Raw genomic sequence first — 22,319 nt, forward strand, 5'->3', positions numbered from 1 at the left:
CTAGATATTTCATCTCATCGCGGAGAAATTGTCATTGCTCACTATCTTCATTAGGCACAGGAGCGGCCTGATATCAATCAGAGGACAAAGAAGACCGGGATGGAGCTGCAATCCATAATGTGAGAGTGTGTCTGTATACTGCGGTCAAAGAAGCAGTGCGGAATGCAGAATGGAAGATTGGTGATCTAGAATCAGAGTGGGAAGAATTTTTATTCAGGAGGGGTTGGAAGACAAGCACGGTGGGGATCGAGGCCTGTGAAATTAGGAACCTCTTCTGCTGCGTAAAGGTTGTTGTCAAGAGCGCCCTTGCAAGGCAGGAGAGGCACTTCACACAGAGGACAGCCCACATACTATCCAAGAGCTGACATGGAGTTCAAAGCCATTGCAGAGGCAGCAGCAGTGCAAATAATTGCCACACCCACACCATGATGTCTTCATTGCTCAAAGTAGATCAGGGTTTTTTAACAGCGATTGTAAAACATATGAGTCAAGTATGCCAAACTTGAACTGAAATGATACATATAGGCATAAGCATAATGGCTAATACAGTATCATCATCACAGCAAGGTGCTGCCAGGAAGAATAACTCAGCTAATAATATCTTCACAGTAACCATTTGGTGCAAATACTAAAGCTTCATGCTCAATGACCAATTGTAGTGTTTGGACTTTAGAAATCATTTATAGCAGAGAAGTGAAATTCTTCTGTTCTCTTTCTCTCCGAAAGACAGCAATAACTCTCAACTGTAACTTATCAATAGTTCACTTTTGGAATGACACAAACATGCAAGGCCTACAAAAAGCGATTTTCATCCAGGATATATTAAGTATAAATAAGACTTAGCCACGGGGAATTATGCATGCAACACCTAATCAGCCAGGTCACTATCCACCCTGAATACTCCAGTGCCTTGAGGAAATTCGAGGTAGGCACTATATCCAACTACCGATAAACAGCAACTAACAACCATAAGGCTTAACTTACGCTTCTCTAATTCTAGTGCACGCTGGAGCAATCAGGATAACAACACATCTAATGCATATCAAGAAGATGAGAGCATAACCATGGTAAGTTAAGTGCTGCGTAACAACAACAGCCCTCACGCCAACTGATATCATCGCATCAAGTACTCTAAACATTCTCCATCTTGGCGATAAGCAATATCCATGGATCATTTTAGTAACAAGATCATTCTCTCACCAGTACTTATGACCATGTCAAAGATATTGTGTTCTTCAGTTACCCTTCTGCGGCCTATGACGAATATCCTTGTTCTTCATTTCAGTAATCAATTCCTTGCCTTTCTCCGTCTTGGCTAGTACTCTGAATGCTTTGTCCATCTTGGCGATAAGCAATATCCATTGATAATTTTAGTGAATGCAGTAGGATGAGGCCTCTCACCAGTATGGGTAACCAAGTCAAAGATGCCGTGTTCATCGATTACCTTTCCATGGCTTATGATGAATATCCCTGTTCTTCATTTTGGTAATAAATTCCTCGGCTTTCATGGAATCACCATGATTAAAATAACCCTCAACCATGCACATGTAAACTTCTGTGTCAAGTGGTACTCCCATATCAATCATCTCATTGAATTTTTCCATCGCATCATCCATCCTGCCCATCTTGCAAAATGCAGATATCACAGTTAAATAAGTGAATTCATTAGGCTTCACACCCTGCTTCAACATGTCTTCAAAGAAAAGCATGGCCACATCCATCCTGCCATACTTAGCATATGCCTTAATCAATATGTTGAAACAACGGAGGTCGGGTACAACTCCATCTCTTGCCATCATCTCACAGAGATCAATCATTTTAACAAGGGATCCTTCTATAGCGTACCCAAGGAGCATAATAGAGTATGAGACTGTATCTGGTTTTCGGCCACTCGCGGCCATGGAATAAAATGTTTCCTCAGCTTCTTTGATTCTTCCATGCTTGCAAAGGTAGTCCATGACCGAGGTGCAAGTAACAACGCTTGGCATAACACCTTGGCTTCTCATCACTTTCAACAACCTAAAGGCTTCTTTCAGCTGACCCGTAGTTAAAAATCCTTGGATCAAGCTATTATATGTTACAACATCCGGTTGGACACTATTATGAACCATCGATCGAAGGACCACCTCTGCCTTGTCCATTGCTCTTGCTTTGCACAGTGCATTAATAACAGAGTTTTATGTCACCACATCAGGAACAAACCCTTGTTGTATCATTTCATGGAACAGATCACATGCTTTGCTTATTTCACCCTCCTTAAAGAAACCATTGATTACCAAGTTGTATGAGACCACGTTGGGGGAATGGTCAGCACCTTTTTTGGCCATCATCTGGAGCAGGTCAAGCGCACACTGGCTCCTTCCGTTGTCGCAGAAGCTCTTGAGAATTACTGAGTAGGAGATGGCATCAGGCAGGTTATCACTCACAATATGGAGCAGCAGGTCCAGAGCTTCCTCTGTCCGCTTCATGTCACAGAAGCACTGCAATAAACTGCTGTAGGTAATGACGTCCGTCGTGATGCCTGTCTTGAGAAGGCATCCGAAGAAGGCAGGCCCTAGGTCTGGGCGGCATGCTCGGTGGCAGCAGTCAATTAGTATGTTGTAGGTGTAAATGTCAGGTGCTATCCGGTGGCGGTTGAAGAGATCGATGGCGAGGGCGGGGCCATCAGTACAGGCGGTTGAGGGCCGCGCACGCGCGAGGGCAGAAAATAAGCCGCCGAGTGCGCGTGCTGAAACCGGGACGGGTTGGCGCAGCATTTCGTCGAACAGTTGGTGCGCGAGCTCCGGCCAGAGCGTCCCAGAGCCCAGATGATATTTGAATTCATCCAGCAGCTCGCTGACTCGTGAGGAGACGGGGCTGGAGAAAGAGCGGGGCTGGAGGCGCGACATTGCCGCCGTCTAGTTCCTGCAGCGGCAGTGAATGCGGGCGGCAAAGACCAACTCCTTACTCTGGTGGGAGGAGGACGGACGGAGGAGACACTGGACAGAGTGGTCTCGCTCGCTTCTTCCTGCAGCGACGATGAGTGAGGGCGAGCGCCGGCGAGGACCGACCACCGGCGCGTCCAGCGGCTGGAGGAAGGAGGAGGGAGGTGGGATTTGGATTTTGGATGGAGACCGGGGTTCGATTTGGAGCTCTGCGTGGGCATCTCATTCTCATTTCAGTCAGTTCACACACAGCTCGTTCACATGAATCTACGATCTACCCACCGCTCGTTCAGAGGGCTTTTTTTTTCCACGCGCCCTGTTTTTCTTTCCTTTTTTATTTTCTGTTTGCGTTTTGTTCTTTTTAAAATAATTCGGGATTACAGAAAGGTTCCAAAATTGTCAACGTGAAATTTGAAAAAATAAAAATCAATAATCATAAAATGTCCACGGATAAAAAAAATTCGTAATTTTTTAAAAATGATAATATATTAAAAAAATTCCATGAGTTTCAAAAACATTTCGTGAATTCTAAGAATGTTCATGAATTTTTAAAAAATCTAGTGTATTCAAAAAATGTTCCAATTTTATATAAAAAATCGCAAAAAAAATTATCTGTGTGTTCAGAAAATATTCGTGAATTCAGATTTTTTTATATTTAAAAACATGTTCGTAAGAGTTAAAAAATGTGCGCAAATTTCGAATATTTTCCCAAATTTCAAAAAAGTTCATCGATTCAAAATTGTCCGCCGATTCAAAAATATGTTAATGAGTTTCTAAAGAAAATCTTTAAATTTGTAAAAAGTTTCACAAACTTTTATAAAAATAATTATGAATTTGAAAAATGTTAATTGTTTCAAAAAAATTACGAATTTGAAACATGTTCATGATTTTCAAAACATTTCACTATTTATAGGATGTACACGTATTTGAAAAATCTTCACAAAATGAAATTAAAAAAGGAAAAGATAAAGAAAAGACAAACGAAAAGAAAAAACAAAGATGAAAAAGGAGGAAAAACCGGAATGAAAAGACAGGAGAAAAAAAGAAATTATGGTTTGGGAAGGCTTAGAACCTTCTCCAAACCGAAAACTAGTCATGTTGGGCTGGCCCAAATGTACGCAGCATGGAAGCAGGGTGCCCGCGCGGTCGCTAACTAGTGACCCCCTACAACTAATAAGAGCATCTACAACTGAACCTCCTACTCTCCCCATTTGTTCGAGTGGACAGCCCGAACACTGTCCGGACCAAAAAGCTACATCCAACCATAACCTCATACTTGGTACAAATGTCCGGACTGTCTAGCGCCGTCATGACATATTCAAGCTCCGCCCACGACGATGAGGAGCTCGCCCTTCACCGGTCGCGGATGGACAGGGACGGGAGCTCGAGTTCCACGGCCTCCCGGTGGTCCGGAGGGGCAGCTCCAGCTCCACGCTCACCCGCGCCGGCCCGTTGCACTCTCCATCCTCCCCGGTCAGGCGGCAGGGCGAGCAGTGCGAAGTAATACACAATCAGACATATATTTTATTTTTACCACCATTTCCTAATATTAGAGATCGTTTCTTGTCAAAAAAAACATCATATATTCATGGACAAAGACGGGTACTTCAGTGCTGTAATTTTGAGAATTCTGTTGATCACAGAAACATGCAGCAGCAGCTATGGACGCATGGATATCATTACCGGAAGTTTAAAACTCGACACTTGCAGTCATTTGATCATAAAGTCTGCACTTGAATATTTGTCCAGAAATGAAAATTCAACAACAGGTTACTGTTAATTGTTAAATGCAGCTAAAGATTTCGGCGGAACAGATATCATTACTGGAAGTTTAGAACTCGACAGTTGCAGTCATTCGATCATGCACATTTACAACGCAACAGCTAAAGGTCTTGGCGGAACCATGAATGCCAGGAAAGATACGACGGATAGAGCTGTTTGCCATATTCGAATACATCCCCTGGCTGTCGATCCAATCGCTTACTCGAGCAGTCGCTGATGATGACAATGATAAGTATCTGCAATACATATAAAATAAATAATTAAGCACTCGCCTCTCCTTGCAGAGACTGAAGAACCAGCGAATTGTATATTTCAGGGAAAGCAAGTTTGTTTGGTACAAATAGAAAAGAATGAATGAAAATAACAAATATTTAAGCGTACAACATGTACAAAACAAGCACACATTAACTGAAGGGCCGTTTAAGGCCCTAGAAAGCTGCTATATGGAACATGAAACAAAATCGGTGCCGAGAAAATGGTTTAGCTGTGACATATTGGGTGCACTAGACAACTTAGTTCAATATTTAAGAAGTCTTGAAAACAATTAACAGCATTTATACATGTATATACCATGTCATAAATTTTTAGATCTAAATTCTTACATACTCCCTCTGTAAATTAATATAAGATCGTTTAGATCACTAAGTACAACTCAAGAAATGAGAAGGACAAATCTGTCTAAATAGTACCACCAGGATACTACTCAGGCCAGATTTCAATTTGGTACTATTCATATCTTGATTTGTCTTTTTTGTTTATGAAGTTGTGAATCGCATTTGGATACTTAATTTTGTACATTCTGAATTAAACCACCACACATGAAAGCTCTGAAAACCTATTTAAGCATATAGATGGCAAAAGGAAGAGATTTAGAAAATATAAAAAAAATCTAGGATAAAATGGCATATCCCTTCTACTTCTTGTCCTCTTCTTTGCTTTGTTGCTACAAGTACCCATCTAAACTATTCAGAAAAAAAAAAGTACCCATCTAAACTACTCCCTCCGTCCGGAAATACTTGTCGGAGAAATGGATAGGGAGTATTTGACTGATTATTGGCACATGCACTGGTCATGATCCCAGTGCTCACACCCTGGGTCTGGTTTTAAACAGCGAGTGTTACACACATGAGGGAAGTATGCCAAACGTAAACTGAAATGATACATACAGGCATAAGCATAATGGCTAATGTAGTACCATCATCATAGCAAGGTGCTGCCAGAGGAAGCAATCAGCTAATAATATCTTCATAGTAACCATTTGGCGCAATACTAAAGCTTCATGATCAGTGGCCAATTGTAGTGTTTGGCCTACGGAAATCACTTATGGGAGAAGAGTGAACTTGTTCTATTCTCTTTCTCCTGGAAAGACGGAAAAATGAAGGACCGTTGTACTAGAAAAAATCCCCTAAAAAATTCAGGTCGGCACTGACTCATTGTACCGAAATGCATGACCAGTACCTAACTGTGCCCGCACCGTTCACCTTACCCGTGGTACCTGGTTCACCATGACTTCCGGCAAAAGAGCCAGCAAGCCGTTAGTTTCAAGGGTTAATTATCCTTTTGCCCTCAGTGGTGTCCATGTGCTCAGTTTTGCCCTCAGATGCGAATTATGCTCAGTTTTGCCCCTAGTCCGTGCGCACCGACTCGTTCCGTGAACTCTGCCGTCTCCGTCAGGTCAACCTTTTGACTCGGCCCTTACAGGTGGGACCAGGCGACAGAAACGGCCAATTTTATTCAGACCGTTGCACGCGTGGCTTGTGGGACCCAACAGAGAGCCGTTGAGCAGAGAGCCGTTGGCGGGTGTGCTATATAAGCGGGCGACAACGGCGGTGACCACGGCGACAGAGAGCACGGCAGTGACCACGGCGAGAGAGAGAGAGAGCACGGCGGCGGGAAGCTAGCTGTGGAGGGCGCGGCGGTGGGAAGCTAGAAGTGGAGGGCGCGGCGGCGTTGAGATCCCTTCGGCTCCGAGCTCCATGTCTTCCTCAAGCTCCCGCGCCACCTCGCGGATGCAGAGCCGGGCGCGTGTGGACATGCCTGTCTTCGTCTGTCCGCGGTGCCGGGCGGGCGTTGATCGGAGGGTTTCTCAGACACCGAGGAACCAGAATCGTCCGTTCTACGTGTGCAGCGAGAATGGGGTAAGAATCGGGGCAATTGCACCATTTTCGTGGTCGGGATCTTTGAGCAATGGGTTGATCTGTTTGGTGTTCATGCAGGTGACATGCTTATTTCTTTGGGTCGATGCTCTGGCCAAGACTCTGATGAATGAACTGCAAGAAGAGCATGAAGAATGGTTGCGCATGCTGCCACGAACGGTAGTGGCCGCACCACGAGCTCCGGAAAAAGGGATGGAGGACGAAGCACGCACTGACAGAGAGCTAGTTGTTGAGCTTAGGATGTTGAAGAAGAAGGTTAGGAAGCTTGAAGATCAAGCACTACCAATACCCATTTGCAAATACTTTTGGGCATTTGTAGGTATGGTAATCGCACTGGTTGTAATGTTGAAAATGTATGGAAAGGCATGAATTATGGAGGAATTTGTAATCTTGAAATTGTTTGAGAAATCCACCTAGTTTAAATGTTGGTTAAAGTTGTTTAAAGGTTGTTTAAATGTTGAAACAAAAAGAGAAGAAGTGACCAACATTTAAATATGTTGGAAAAAAGAGAAGAAATTAGGAATTCAGAAACTTTTGATCAATGAAATGCAGCTCTCTGCTCTGCCTTTCTGTCCAAAAAAGAGGTTGCTCTTGGGCCAAATTCAGAGCGTAGAGCCAAGTGCAGGCTAGACTAATGGGCCAACTGCATCCAATTAGGCCCATTCGGGGGTTCTTTTGCGTATTTTTCTGTTTTCTATTCTGATTTAATTTAGGCAGTAAATCATAATGCTGGAACTTTTTGTGGAAGCTAATTGAATTATTCTGGAGCCAAACAATTAAGGTTAGAAATTTTTTGGAGCTGTTAATTAATCCAATTCAAATACACCGTGATTTAAATCAAAGACCAAAATGTCATGGAAAATATGCCTCAGCTCTGGTAGAGGTTTACGCCAGGTGCCAAAATAAATGAACAATTTTTAAGGGCATTACATTGAGAAAAACATAATTTGTCTAAAAAATGAAGGGTGGAAAATGCACAAAAAATTGGTGCGGCTGGGGACTCGAACCCAGGACCGCGTGGGTTTGTGGTGTTTAGGGCTGCGCTGGTAACCGCTAGGACAGATGGCAAGACTTTGACATGGATAGGGAAGGAAGGTATACATAGTGATATTTTGAATTTTTTTTAAAAAAATAATGAGACCGTAAATGTTTGAACACGCGTGAGAGTGTTTTTCCATTGTTTTGCACTTAAATTTTGGAGGGTTGGAAGGTTGAAAATGTATGTTGCACTACCACATGATTTTGGTCAGAATGGCACTTGGTCTAGGAATAGAGTGGCACTTGGTTTAGGATTTAAAGGGAATAAATTTGCATGTTAGTTCATGACTTTTTGTTTGAATGAAACAGAGGGCTTCTCACCCCCTCCGATTTTCATTAATGAAAACCACAAGTTCTCGAAGTTCATGACTTGTTTAGGGAAGAAATGATATGTTTGGGCACGGACATTTTCTAACACACATAATAAACCCTAATAACTTAGATAAGATGGAACACACCGTACTATTGCAATAACTTAGATAAGTTCACAGTTCACAGACACATGACGAAACATGACACGACACGACACGACATAGAAAAGCAACAAAATAAAAAATGAAACATGACGAGCTTGACTCCGGCTTGAACATCTTCATCTTGACCTTCTTCTTCCACCTTGGCCGCGCGCGCCCCTTGAACACCGTCTTCATCTTCACACCTCCTCCTCCTCGTCGTAGGGAAGGGAGTGCATCTGGCCTGGAGCGGGGAAGATGCGTTCGTAGTTGGTGTAGATGTTGTAGACGGTGAAGAAGATGGCCTCGCAGCCGCACCAAAAGACTTGGCCGAGGAGCTCGCGCGCGTCAAACGGGTTGGTGAAGGTGACTGTGAGCAGTAGGAGGATGCCGCCGCGGTCACGAACCTCGTTGAGGGTGAACATCCTCGGCGAGCCCCGTGGGAGTTGGGCATAGCCGGCTCTGAGGAAGGCGCGGGTGAGTTCGATGGAACCCCTCCACCTTGAAATAGCCCACACACGGAGCTCCCTCTCCACGAGCACGCCCGGTGGGTAGCGCAGCTCCGGCACGACAGGCGGACGGTTGAAGGTCGGCCCGTTGAACTGCATCTTCACTTGGTCTCGCTTGGGGAGGGCTCGGTCGCTTGGGTGTTTGAAGTTGGAGAGGATCGGATCTGGCTTGTGGGTGGGAGAGGAAGACAGTGAAGGAAATATGCCCTAGAGGCAATAATAAAGTTATTATTTATTTCCTTATTTCATGATAAATGTTTATTATTCATGCTAGAATTGTATTAACCGGAAACATAATACATGTGTGAATACATAGACAAACAGAGTGTCACTAGTATGCCTCTACTTGACTAGCTCGTTAATCAAAGATGGTTATGTTTCCTAACCATGAACAAAGAGTTGTTATTTGATTAACGCGATCACATCATTAGGTGAATGATCTGATTGATATGACCCATTCCATTAGCTTAGCACACCCGATCGTTTAGTATGTTGCTATTGCTTTCTTCATGACTTATACATGTTCCTATGACTATGAGATTATGCAACTCCCGTTTGCCGGAGGAACACTTTGTGTGCTACCAAACGTCACAACGTAACTGGGTGATTATAAAGGTGCTCTACAGGTGTCTCCAAAGGTACATGTTGGGTTGGCGTATTTCGAGATTAGGATTTGTCACTCCGATTTGTCAGAGAGGTATCTCTGGGCCCTCTCGGTAATGCACATCACATAAGCCTTGCAAGCATTGCAACTAATGAGTAGTTGCGAGATGATGTATTACGAACGAGTAAAGAGACTTGCCGGTAACGAGATTGAACTAGGTATTGATACCGACGATCGAATCTCGGGCAAGTAACATACCGATGACAAAGGGAACAACGTATGTTGTTATGCGGTATCTGACCGATAAAGATCTTCGTAGAATATGTAGGAGCCAATATGGGCATCCAGGTCCCGCTATTGGTTATTGACCAGAGAGGTGTCTCGGTCATGTCTACATAGTTCTCGAACCCGTAGGGTCCGCACGCTTAACGTTCGTTGACGATATAGTACTATGTGAGTTATGTATGTTGGTAACCGAATGTTGTTCGGAGTCCGAGATGAGATCACGGACATGACGAGGAACTCCGGAATGGTCCGGAGATAAAGTTTGATATATATGATAATAGTGTTTGGTCACCGGAAGGGTTCCGGAAATCACCGGAAGGGGTTCCGGATGTTTCCCGAAATGTTTGGGTACGAGAACACTTTATTTGGGCCAAAGGGGAAAGCCCACAAGGTTTTTGGAAAGCGCAAAAGGAAGTTTTGCGGAGTCCAGGGGCCAGACACCAAGGTCCCTGGCGTCTGGGTCCATACGCCGGGATCCCTGGCGTCTGGCCCTGGAGTCCGAGAAGGACTCTTGCCTTTCGAGTGAAACCGACTTTGTGGAGGCTTTTACTCCAAGTTTCGACCCCAGAGCTCAAGATATAAATAGAGGGGCAGGGCTAGCACCAAAGACACATCAAGAAACACCAAGCCGTGTGCCGGCAACCCTGTCTCCTCTAGTTTATCCTCTGTCATAGTTTTCGTAGTGCTTAGGCGAAGCCCTGCGGAAATTGTTCTTCACCAACACCGTCACCACGCCGTCGTGCTGCCGAAACTCATCTACTACTTCTCCCCTCTTGCTGGATCGAGAAGGCGAGGACGTCACCGAGCCGAACATGTGCAGAACTCGGAGGTGCCGTTCTTTTGGTACTTGGATCGGTCGGACGTGAAGACGTACGACTACATCAACCGCGTTGATATAACGCTTCCGCGAACGGTCTACGAGGGTACGTAGACAACACTCTCCCCTCTCGTTACTATGCATCACCATGATCTTGCGTGTGCGTAGGAAATTTTTTGAAATTACTACGTTCCCCAACAGTGGCATCCGAGCCTAGGTTTTATGGTTTGATGTTATTTGCACGAGTAGAACACAAGTGAGTTGTGGGCGATATAAGTCATACTGCCTACCAGCATGTCATACTTTGGTTCGGCGGTATTGTTGGACGAGACGACCTGGACCAACATTACGCGTACGCTTACGCGAGACCGGTTCCCCCGACGTGCTTTGCACATAGGTGGCTTGCGGGCGACAGTCTCTCCAACTTTAGTTGAACCAAGTGTGGCTACGCCCGGTCCTTGCGAAGGTTAAAACGGAGTCAAATTGACAAACTATCGTTGTGGTTTTGATGCGTAGGTGAGATTGGTTCTTACTTAAGCCTGTAGCAGCCACGTAAAACTTGCAACAACAAAGTAGAGGATGTCTAACTTGTTTTTGCAGGGCATGTTGTAATGTGATATGGTCAAGACATGATGCTAAATTTTATTGTATGAGATGATCATGTTTTATAACCGAGTTATCGGCAACTGGCAGGAGCCATATGGTTGTCGCTTTATTGTATGCAATGCAATCGTCATGTAATGCTTTACTTGATCACTAAGTGGTAGCGATAGTCGTGGAAGCATAAGATTGGCGAGACGACAACGATGCTACGATGGAGATCAAGGTGTCGCGCTGGTGACGATGGTGATCATGACGGTGCTTCGGAGATGGAGATCACAGGCACAAGATGATGATGGCCATATCATATCACTTATATTGATTGCATGTGATGTTTATCTTTTATGCATCTTATCTTGCTTTGATTGATGGTAGCATTATAAGATGATCTCTCACTAAATTATCAAGAAGTGTTCTCCCTGAGTATGCACCGTTGCCAAAGTTCGTCGTGCCCAGACACCACATGACGATCGGGTGTGATAAGCTCTACGTCCATCTACAACGGGTGCAAGCCAGTTTTGCACACGCAGAATACTTAGGTTAAACTTGACGAGCCTAGCATATGCAGATATGGCCTCGGAACACGGAGATCGAAAGATCGAGCGTGAATCATATAGTAGATATGATCAACATAGCGATGTTCACCATTGAAAACTACTCCATTTCACGTGATGATCGGTTATGGTTTAGTTGATTTGGATCACGTGATCACTTAGAGGATTAGAGGGATGTCTATCTAAGTGGGAGTTCTTAAGTAATATGATTAATTGAACTTAAATTTATCATGAACTTAGTCCTGGTAGTATTTTGCAAATCATGTTATAGATCAATAGCTCGCGTTGTTGCTTCCCTATGTTTATTTTGATATGTTCCTAGAGAAAATTGTGTTGAAATATGTTAGTAGCAATGATGCGGATTGGATCCGTGATCTGAGGTTTATCCTTATTGATGCACAGAAGAATTATGTTCTTGATGCACCGCTAGGTGACAAACCTATTGCAGGAGCAGATACAGACATTATGAACATTTGGATAGCTCAATATGATGTCTACTTGATAGTTTAAGTGCACCATGCTTAACGGCTTAGAATCGGGACTTCAGAGACGTTTTGAACGTCATGGACCATATGAGATGTTCCAGGAGTTGAAGTTAATATTTTAAGTAAATACCCGAGTTGAGAGATATGAAGTCTCCAACAAGTTCTATAGCTAAAAGATGGAGGAGAATCGCTCAACTAGTGAGCATGTGCTCAGATTGTCTGGGTACTACAATCGCTTGAATCAAGTGGGAGTTAATCTTCCAGATAAGATAGTGATTGACAGAATTCTCTAGTCACCATCACCAAGTTAGTAGAACTTCGTGATGAACTATAATATGCAAGGGATAACGGAAACAACTCCCAAGCTCTTCGTGATGCTGAAATCAACGAAGGTAGAAATCAAGAAAAACATCAAGTGTTGATGGTTGACAAGACCACTAGTTTCAAGAAAAGGGCAAAGGGAAGAAGGGGAACTTCAAGAAGAACGGCAAGCAAGTTGCTGCTCAAGTGAAGAAGCCCAAGTCTGATCCTAAGCCTGAGACTAAGTGCTTCTACTGCAAAGGGACTGGTCACTGGAAGCGGAACTACCCCAAGTGATTGGCGGATAAGAAGGATGGCTAAGTGAACATAAGTATATTTGATATACATGTTATTGATGTGTACTTTACTAGTGTTTATAGCAACCCCTCAGTATTTGATACTAGTTCAGTTGCTAAGATTAGTAACTCGAAACGGGCGTTGCAGAATAAACAGAGACTAGTTAAGGGTGAAGTGACGATGTGTGTTGGAAGTGGTTCCAAGATTGATATGATCATCATCGCACACTCCCTATAATTTCGGGATTAGTGTTGAACCTAAATAAGTGTTATTTGGTGTTTGCGTTGAGCATATGATTTGATCATGTTTATTGTAATATGGTTATTCATTTAAGTAAGAGAATAAATTGTTGTTCTGTTTATATGAATAAAACCTTATATGGTCATACACCCAATGAAACAAGTTCGTTGGATCTCGATCGTAGTGATACACATAATCATAATATTGAAACCAAAAGATGCAAAGTTAATAATGATAGTACAACTTATTTGTAGCACTGCCGTTTAGGTCATATTGGTGTAAAGTGCATGAAGAAACTCCATGCTGATGGGCTTTTGGAATCGCTTGATTATGAATCAGTTGATGCTTGCGAATCATGCCTCATGGGCAAGATGACTAAGACTTTGTTCTTAGAACAATGGAGCGAGCAACAAATTTGTTGGAAATCATACATACTGATGTATGTGGTCCGATGAATATTGAGACTCGCAACAGGTATCATTATTTTCTGAACTTCACAGATGATTTGAGCAGATATGGGTATATCTACTTGATGAAACATAAGTCTGAAACATTTGAAAAGTTCAAAGAATTTTCAGAGTGAAGTGGAAAATCATCGTGACAAGAAAAATAAAGTTTCTACGATCTGATCGCAGAGACAAATATTTGAGTTACGAGTTTGGTCTTCAGTTAAAACAATGTGAAATAGTTTCACAAACTCATGCCACATGGAACACCACAGCATAATAGTGTGTCCGAACGTCATAACTGTACTTTATTGGATATAGTGCAATCTATGATGTCTCTTACCGATCTACCACTATTGTTTTGGGGTTATGCATTAAAGACAGCTGCATTCACGTTAAAAGGGCACCATCAAAATCCGTTGAGACGACGCCTTATGAACTGTGGTTTGGCAAGAAACCAAAGTTGTCGTTTCTGAAAGTTTGGGGCTGCGATGCTTATGTGAAAAAGCTTCAACCTGATAAGCTCGAATCCAAATCGGAGAAATGTGTCTTCATAGGATATCCAAAGGAAACCATTGGATACACCTTCTATCACAGATCCGAAGGCAAGACTTTTGTTGCTAAATTCGGAAACTTTCTGGAGAAGGAGTTTCTCTCGAAAGAAGTGAGTGGGAGGAAAGTAGAAAACTTGATAAGGTAATTGTACCTTCTCCCTTATTGGAAAGTAGTTCATCACAGAAATCTGTTCTTGTGACTACTACACCAATTAGTGAGGAAGCTAATGATGATGATCATGTAACTTCAGATCAAGTTACTACTGAATCTCGTAGGTAAACCAGAGTGAGATCCGCACCAGAGTGGTACGGTAATCCTGTTCTGGTAGTCATGTTACTAGACCATGACGAACTTGCGAACTATGAGGAAGCGATGATGAGCCCAGATTCCGATAAATGGCTTGAGGCCATGAAATCTGAGATATGATCCATGTATGAGAACAAAGTATGGACTTTGGTTGACTTGCCTGATGATCGGCAAGCAATTAAGAATAAATGGATTTTCAAGAGGAAGACAGACGCTGATAGTAGTGTTACTATCTACAAAGCTAGAATTGTCGCGAAAGGTTTTCGACAAGTTCAAAGTGTTGACTACGATGAGAGTTTCTCACTCGTATCTATGCTAGAGTCTGTCCGAATCATGTTAGTAATTGCCGCATTTTATGAAATCTGGCGAATGGATAAACAAAATTGCATTCCTTAATGGATTTGTTAAAGAAGAGTTGTATATGATGCAACCAGAAGGTTTTTTCAATCCGAAAGGTGCTAACAAAATGTGCAAGCTCCAGCGATCCATTTGTGGACTGGTGCAAACATCTCGGAGTTGGAATATACACTTTGGTGAGTTGATCAAAGCATATAGTTTTATACAGACTTGCGGTGAAGCCTGTATTTACGAGAAAGTGAGTGGGAGCACTACAGCATTTCTGATAAGTATATGTGAATGACATATTATTGATCGGAAATAATGTAGAATTATTCTGTAAAGCATAAAGGAGTGTTTGAAAGGAGTTTTTCAAAGAAAGACTTCGGTGAAGCTGCTTACATATTGAGCTTCAAGATCTATAGAGATAGATCAAGACGCTTGATAAGTTTTTTCAATGAGTACATACCTTGACAAGATTTTGAAATAGTTCAAAATGGAGCAGTCAAAGAAAGAGTTCTTGCCTGTATTACAAGGTGTGAAGTTGAGTAAGACTCAAAGCCTGACCACGGCAGAAGATAGAAAGAGAATGAAAGTCATTCCCTATGCCTTGGCCATAGGTTCTATAAAGTATGTCATGCTGTATACCAGATCTATTTTTTACCCTGCACTGATTTGGCAAGGGAGTACAATAGTGATCTAGGAGTAGATCACTGGACAGCGGTCAGAATTATCCTTAGTGAAATAAGGATATGTTTCTCGATTATGGACGTGACAAAAAGGTTCGTCGTAAAGGGTTACGTCGATGCAAGTTTTTGACACTGATCCAGATGATTCTAAGTCTCAATCTGGATACATATTGAAAGTGGGAGCAATTAGCTAGAGTAGCTCCGTGCCAAGCATTGTAGACATAGAATTTTGCAAAATACATACGGATCTGAATTTAGCAGGCCCGTTGACTAAATTTCTCTCACAAGAAAAACATGATCACTCTTTGGGTGTTAATCACATAGCGATGTGAACTAGATTATTGAATCTAGTAAACCCTTTGGGTGTTAGTCACATGGAGATGTGAACCAATCACATAAAGATGTGAACTATTGGTGTTAATCACATAGCGATGTGAACTAGATTATTGACTCTAGTGCAAGTGGGAGACTGAAGGAAATATGCCCTAGAGGCAATAATAAAGTTATTATTTATTTCCTTATTTCATGATAAATGTTTATTATTCATGATAGAATTGTATTAACCGGAAACATAATACATGTGTGAATACATAGACAAACAGAGTGTCACTAGTATGCCTCTACTTGACTAGCTCGTTAATCAAAGATGGTTATGTTTCCTAACCATGAACAAAGAGTTGTTATTTGATTAATGGGATCACATCATTAGGTGAATGATCTGATTGACATGACCCATTCCATTAGCTTAGCACCCGATCGTTTAGTATGTTGCTATTGCTTTCTTCATGACTTATACATGTTCCTATGACTATGAGATTTTGCAACTCCCGTTTGCCGGAGAAACACTTTGTGTGCTACCAAACGTCACAACGTAAATGGGTGATTATAAAGGTGCTCTACAGGTGTCTCCAAAGGTAAATGTTGGGTTGGCGTATTTCGAGATTAGGATTTGTCACTCCGATTGTCGGAGAGGTATCTCTGGGCCCTCTCGGTAATGCACATCACATAAGCCTTGCAAGCATTGCAACTAATGAGTTAGTTGCGAGATAATGTGTTACAGAACGAGTAAAGAGACTTACCGGTAACGAGATTGAACTAGGTATTGGATACCGACGATCGAATCTCGGGCAAGTAACATACCGATGACAAAGGGAACAACGTATGTTGTTATGCGGTCTGACCGATAAAGATCTTCGTAGAATATGTAGGAGCCAATATGGGCATCCAGGTCCCGCTATTGGTTATTGACCAGAGAGGTGTCTCGGTCATGTCTACATAGTTCTCGAACCCGTAGGGTCCGCACGCTTAACGTTCGTTGACGATATAGTACTATGTGAGTTATGTATGCTGGTGACCGAATGTTGTTCGGAGTCCGAGATGAGATCACGGACATGACGAGGAACTCCGGAATGGTCCGAAGATAAAGTTTGGTATATATATGATAATAGTGTTTGGTCACCAGAAGGGTTCCGGAAATCACCGGAAGGGGTTCCGGATGTTTCCCGAAATGTTTGGGTACGAGAACACTTTATTTGGGCCAAAGGGGAAAGCCCACAAGGTTTTTGGAAAGCGCAAAAGGAAGTTTTGCGGAGTCCAGGGGCCAGACGCCAGGGTCCCTGGCGTCTGGGTCCAGACGCCGGGATCCCTGGCGTCTGGCCCTGGAGTCCGAGAAGGACTCTTGCCTTTCGGGTGAAACCGACTTTGTGGAGGCTTTTACTCCAAGTTTCGACCCCAGGGCTCAAGATATAAATAAAGGGGCAGGGCTAGCACCAAAGACACATCAAGAAACACCAAGCCGTGTGCTGGCAACCTTGTCTACTCTAGTTTATCCTCTGTCATAGTTTTCGTAGTGCTTAGGCGAAGCCCTGCGGAAATTGTTCTTCACCAACACCGTCACCACGCCGTCGTGCTGCCGGAACTCATCTACTACTTCGCCCCTCTTGCTGGATCGAGAAGGCGAGGACGTCACCGAGCCGAACGTGTGCAGAACTCGGAGGTGCCGTGCTTTCGGTACTTGGATCGGTCGGACGTGAAGACGTTCGACTACATCAACCACGTTGATATAACGCTTCCGCGAACGGTCTACGAGGGTACGTAGACAACTCTCTCCCCTCTCGTTGTTATGCATCACCATGATCTTGCATGTGCGTAGGAAATTTTTTAAAATTACTACGTTCCCCAACGGAGAGGCACCCCATTTATAGGCCTGTGCGTGGGAGAGGAAGAGATAAAGGATGAGAACGGTGCGTGTGTGAATCCGGACGCGTGTGTGTATTTTGCACACTTAAATTTTTGCACAAAACGATGCATGGGACGTGTGCGTGCATCTGAATCACTGCATAGCTCTTTGATCGGGCGGTGCATGTGAATCGCTGCCCTGAACCACTGCACTGAACCACCTAGCTCGCCTCGCTAGCCTAGCTCACCTAGCGCACCTCGCTCGCCTCGCTCGCATGCATGCACGTCGCCGCCTCCCGTGCATGCAAACCCACGTCGCCGCCTCCATGCATGCAAGGCCTGGAAAGGCTGAGACGGGCTATTTACTGCGGTCTCAGGCCCAGAGCACGAGACGACCCAACGGTCCATCCAGTGTGCCCGGTATTTGTTAAAAAAACAATGGGTCTCCCAGTCAATCAGATTGCATCTCGCGGATCGCCCCCCTCCTCCCCGCAGATTCCTTCTAGAAGGGTTAGATCGACGGCCCTTGATCGCCGCTAGGGTTAGATGAACGGTCCTTGTTCAGCGCTAGGGTTAGCGGGGTTTGGAGCAGTCAAAGCTATGTTTGACCAGATTTCAAATGAGCATAATAAATTAAATAAAAATCAGAAAAATAAAAAACCTGCGCACATAGTCTTCTTATGTCATATACTAACGATTTAAGTTGATAAACAAGCTTTATATACATTTAAATGATAAGTTCATGTGTATTGTATGATATCTCGAGTATCTCAAACTCTCTTGTATGAAATGAAGAGAAGTGTTTTGAGGAAATGAACATGAAAATTTCAAAAAACTAACCACAGCTTTATTTTGAAGTGACTAAGAAGGATCCAGGCTTAGTTTTTCATTTTGATGTTTTACACTTGTTTAAATCTTGGTCAAAGTTAAGTTTGACCAGAATTCAAATGAGCAAAACAAATTTAAAAAAAATCAAAAAATGGAAAAACCAGCGCACATAGTCTGTACATATAGAATATATGTGTAGGAAAGTTATTTGGCTGATTTAGACAAGGTCGAAATTTTTTTTGCTTAGAAATGAGGTCGTTTACCCTACCTTTGGACCCCTCTTTTTAGCACATTTTTCATGAAAATTTCAAAAAGCTCACCACAACTTCATTTTGGATTGACTAAGAAGTATCCAGGCTTAGTTTTTCATTTTGATGTTTTAGACTTGTTTAAATCTTGGTCAAAGTTAGGTTTGACTAGAATTTAAATGAGCAAAACAAAATTCAAAAAAATCAAAAAAGGAAAAACCATGTGCTCATTCAAACATCATGTCAAACATACTTCTAACATAGGTCCAACATCATCCAACAGAAATACAACATGTCAAGTGATAAATGTTTCATAATACAACATCATCCCTTATTCATAATGTTTCATAATTATTTATAGATAGCGTTGGGGCTTCTGTCTGTTCCTTGAGCTTCTTGCCATCACTTTGCTCCTCGTGCACCTTGTGCTCATTGTTTCTTCTCTTCTTCTCTTGGTTGTCGGTACGTTGCGCGTCTTCTTCAAACCTACCATAGAACTGTGCAAAACATAAACGGTAATGAGACCATGTCAAGTGATAGATGTACAGTAGTATTTGACCCTTGCAAGATTTACATACCTAGCAGAACTCACAACAACAGAAGGTTGGTCACCATTTGGAGCCTCACTTGGATCATCATTTGGAGCCTCACTTGGATCACCATGATCACCATTTAGAGCCTCACTTGGATCACCATTTGGAGCCTCACTTGAATCATTATTTGGAGGATATTTTGGATCATCGTCAAAATCATGCGGTTGTTGACCATCATCATTTGGAACCTCGTCAAAATCCTCATCTGATGCAACCGGCTGTTGATCATCATTTTCATCATCTGTTGAGGCAATCGGCTGCTGACCAACATTTTCATCGAAGCCTTCATCGAAACTCTCTCCGAACGCTGGATCTACTGTGTTATCACAATACTTACCAAAATGACCAGACCCACCACACCTTGTGCACTTACGCTTCCTCGCTCCAAGTCCACCTCCTTCGCTGCGAGGTCTGATTCGACTCTTCCTTGGTCTACCTGCTGCTCTCTTTAGAATTGGAGCGCAAAGCTTGAATCCAGGGTCCACCATGTCCCATTGTTGTTTTCCCTCCATAGCAGGCAAGGCATAAGCATATGTGGCTTTGAACCTTGCAACAGAGTAGTAATCATGCACATACTGCTGTATGTTCCCTGCCTGGACCTGGGAGAGAAGTGATGAAAAACAAGGCATAAATGCATGGCAACCCAGTTATCTGCCATTGCCTACAACTGCAAGTTCTAGCTTCTAAATCCACTGGATATCTCCATTCCCTCTTCTCTTTATCCAAGTATGATATCTCTGCTATGGTACCTGAGCAAAGAGTCATGTTCATTTCCAAGCCTGTTGTCTTCTGCTTCAGTTCATTCATCATGGCAGGGATGATAATGTGGCCCATGAATTTTGCCTCAGCTATTCCTGCACGATAATGAAATTTCTGCATGTATTCTATCCTTATCCTGTCAAGCAAATCCACCACATAATGACCCTTTAGTTTCCGGATCGTTGAGTTGAAAGACTCTGCTAGATTATTGTGCACATAGTCAACTTTTCTCACTTCACTGAATTGGCTTCTGGCCCATAACTTGGAGTGGTGTGTTTCCAAGTATTCTTTCACTTTGGGATTCATGTATAACTGCCTCAAGTGGTAGTTGTGCTTCTTCACACTGCATGTCAAAGATGTTGGCCATAAATTGTCGGTATACACCTTTCCTTTAAATTTCTTCATGAAATTTGCAGCAAGGTGACGCATGCATTCCTTATGCTCTACTCCAGGGAACACATTATCCACGGCCACTTCTAAACCTGTGCAGGCATCTGTATGAATGACCAACCCATTGGGATGTGCAATAGCCCGGCGGAGATTATGCAAAAACCAAGTCCAGCTCTCCTCAGACTCTGTCTCCAGCACACCATAGGCAACTGGAAATACAAAACTATGTGCATCAACTGCACAAGCTGCTACTAACTGTCCTTTAAACCTCACTGTGAGAAAAGTGGCATCAATAGCCAAATAAGGCCTGCAGCCTGCCAAAAAACCCCGGCGACAAGCCTCAAAGCAGACAAAAACCCTCCTAAAGCATTCCTTGGTCTTTGTCACTCCCCTGAATGTGTACTCCACGGTGTGGTGATCAATATCTACAATACTACCTGGGCTTGTCCTCTCCACTTCACCTTTGAATGAATACAACAATTGAAAACTTTCCTGCCAGTTACCATAAATAGAATCCATAGCATGTTGTTTACCATTGAACAACCTCATGTATGGTAAATCTATCTTGAACTTATCTTTGATGTTTTTCTGCAATTCCTTTGGACCCACTTGCTGGTTTTCTTTCACCCACTTCTTTACTTCTTCTGCCATCCATCTTGACTTGGCTCTACTGATTGTATCCTTCCTAAGGGTTGATTCCTGGCATGTGTGCTTAAAAGGGTTCACTTTGACCTGAATATTAGTGCTATTCCGCATTTTAGATGCAAGCAGCCTCCATAGACAACCTTTAGTCGGACAGTGCACTCTATAACGTACTTGATCACTCTTGTCAACTTTGAAAGTACGTTCTACCTTGATGCAGTATGTCACAAGTGCATTTCTACACTCATTCATGGATGCAAAAACTGTACCTTCTTCCATATGAGGGTTCAAAGGGTCCCATTCAACAGCTGCAAGGTCTTCGTCCTCACCCATCGCGTCATCATCCACACGGACTGCATTGTGTGCCTCATCTTGATTTTCAGTCCGAGGTGCCCGTCGTAAATTCCGAATAACATCAGAATATAGCTTCTCTTCATCAACCCCAGAATTGTAGCCATCAGGCTCCACTTCAAGGGGGACCCTACTGCTGTTGCCCACACTTGTCGAGCCACCACGTCGCCGTGCACCAACTGAACTGTTCTGGCTAGAGATGCCATTACGACGACTTGGTTCTCCCCGAGATGTTGCACCCGCCATCCTAGGTCCAAATGCCTGCTCAAGCACATCAACTTGCAGCCTCACATGAAAATTATCTTTCTCTTTATGCCTAACAAACATGGTATCTAGCTCTTCATGATTACTAACTGTCACCCAATTCTTTTCCCCATCATAGTATTTGTATACCACTTCATCAAGCAAACCCCAAGGATATTGGCTACAAATTACCTCCCCAAATTGTCTGAAACTCCAATTACTAGCCATTGGCAACCGATAATCAAAACCTCCTTGGTATTTCTTCTTATCCTTTGCATCGAACATGTACCGGTCCCTTCTAATGTGCACCATGAAAGAAAACCGCAACTCCATCCTAACCGGTGAAAAACAGAGACGCAATCAGCACACTAATTGGGCAAACCTACTCGAATCGAGTGTTCAAATGCACAACTAAGCTCAATCTAAACAAGAGGCGAGACTTACCCCTCGGGAACCTAGTCGTGGACGGGGCGGATCTCCGGCCCGATGCCTGCCTCGCCAAATACTCCGGGGTCGCCGCCGCTCACCATTTCGCCCTAGGGTTCTTCCTCCGAGTTTAAATAGCTCCAGCAGCCCCCCACCTTTGAGCGCTCCGGCCGGGCGCACGGAAGGAGGCTGCGCCGCGGATCGAGCAGGTGGCGGGCGCCCCACCCGTGGCGTCGCAGGAAGGTGGTGGGCGTCACAGGTAGCCATGGAGCATAGGCGCAGGGAG

General features: G+C 43.4%; 1 pseudogene; it reads right to left on the minus strand.

Moving 5' to 3' along the window:
* Positions 1-231: 231 nt before the first annotated feature.
* Positions 232-3,146, minus strand: LOC125516231 (annotated as a pseudogene).
* Between the last annotated feature and the right edge of the window lie 19,173 nt (positions 3,147-22,319).

Source organism: Triticum urartu, chromosome 6, assembly GCF_003073215.2.
Source record: "Triticum urartu cultivar G1812 chromosome 6, Tu2.1, whole genome shotgun sequence".
In the NCBI taxonomy this organism is placed as follows: Eukaryota; Viridiplantae; Streptophyta; class Magnoliopsida; order Poales; family Poaceae; genus Triticum; species Triticum urartu.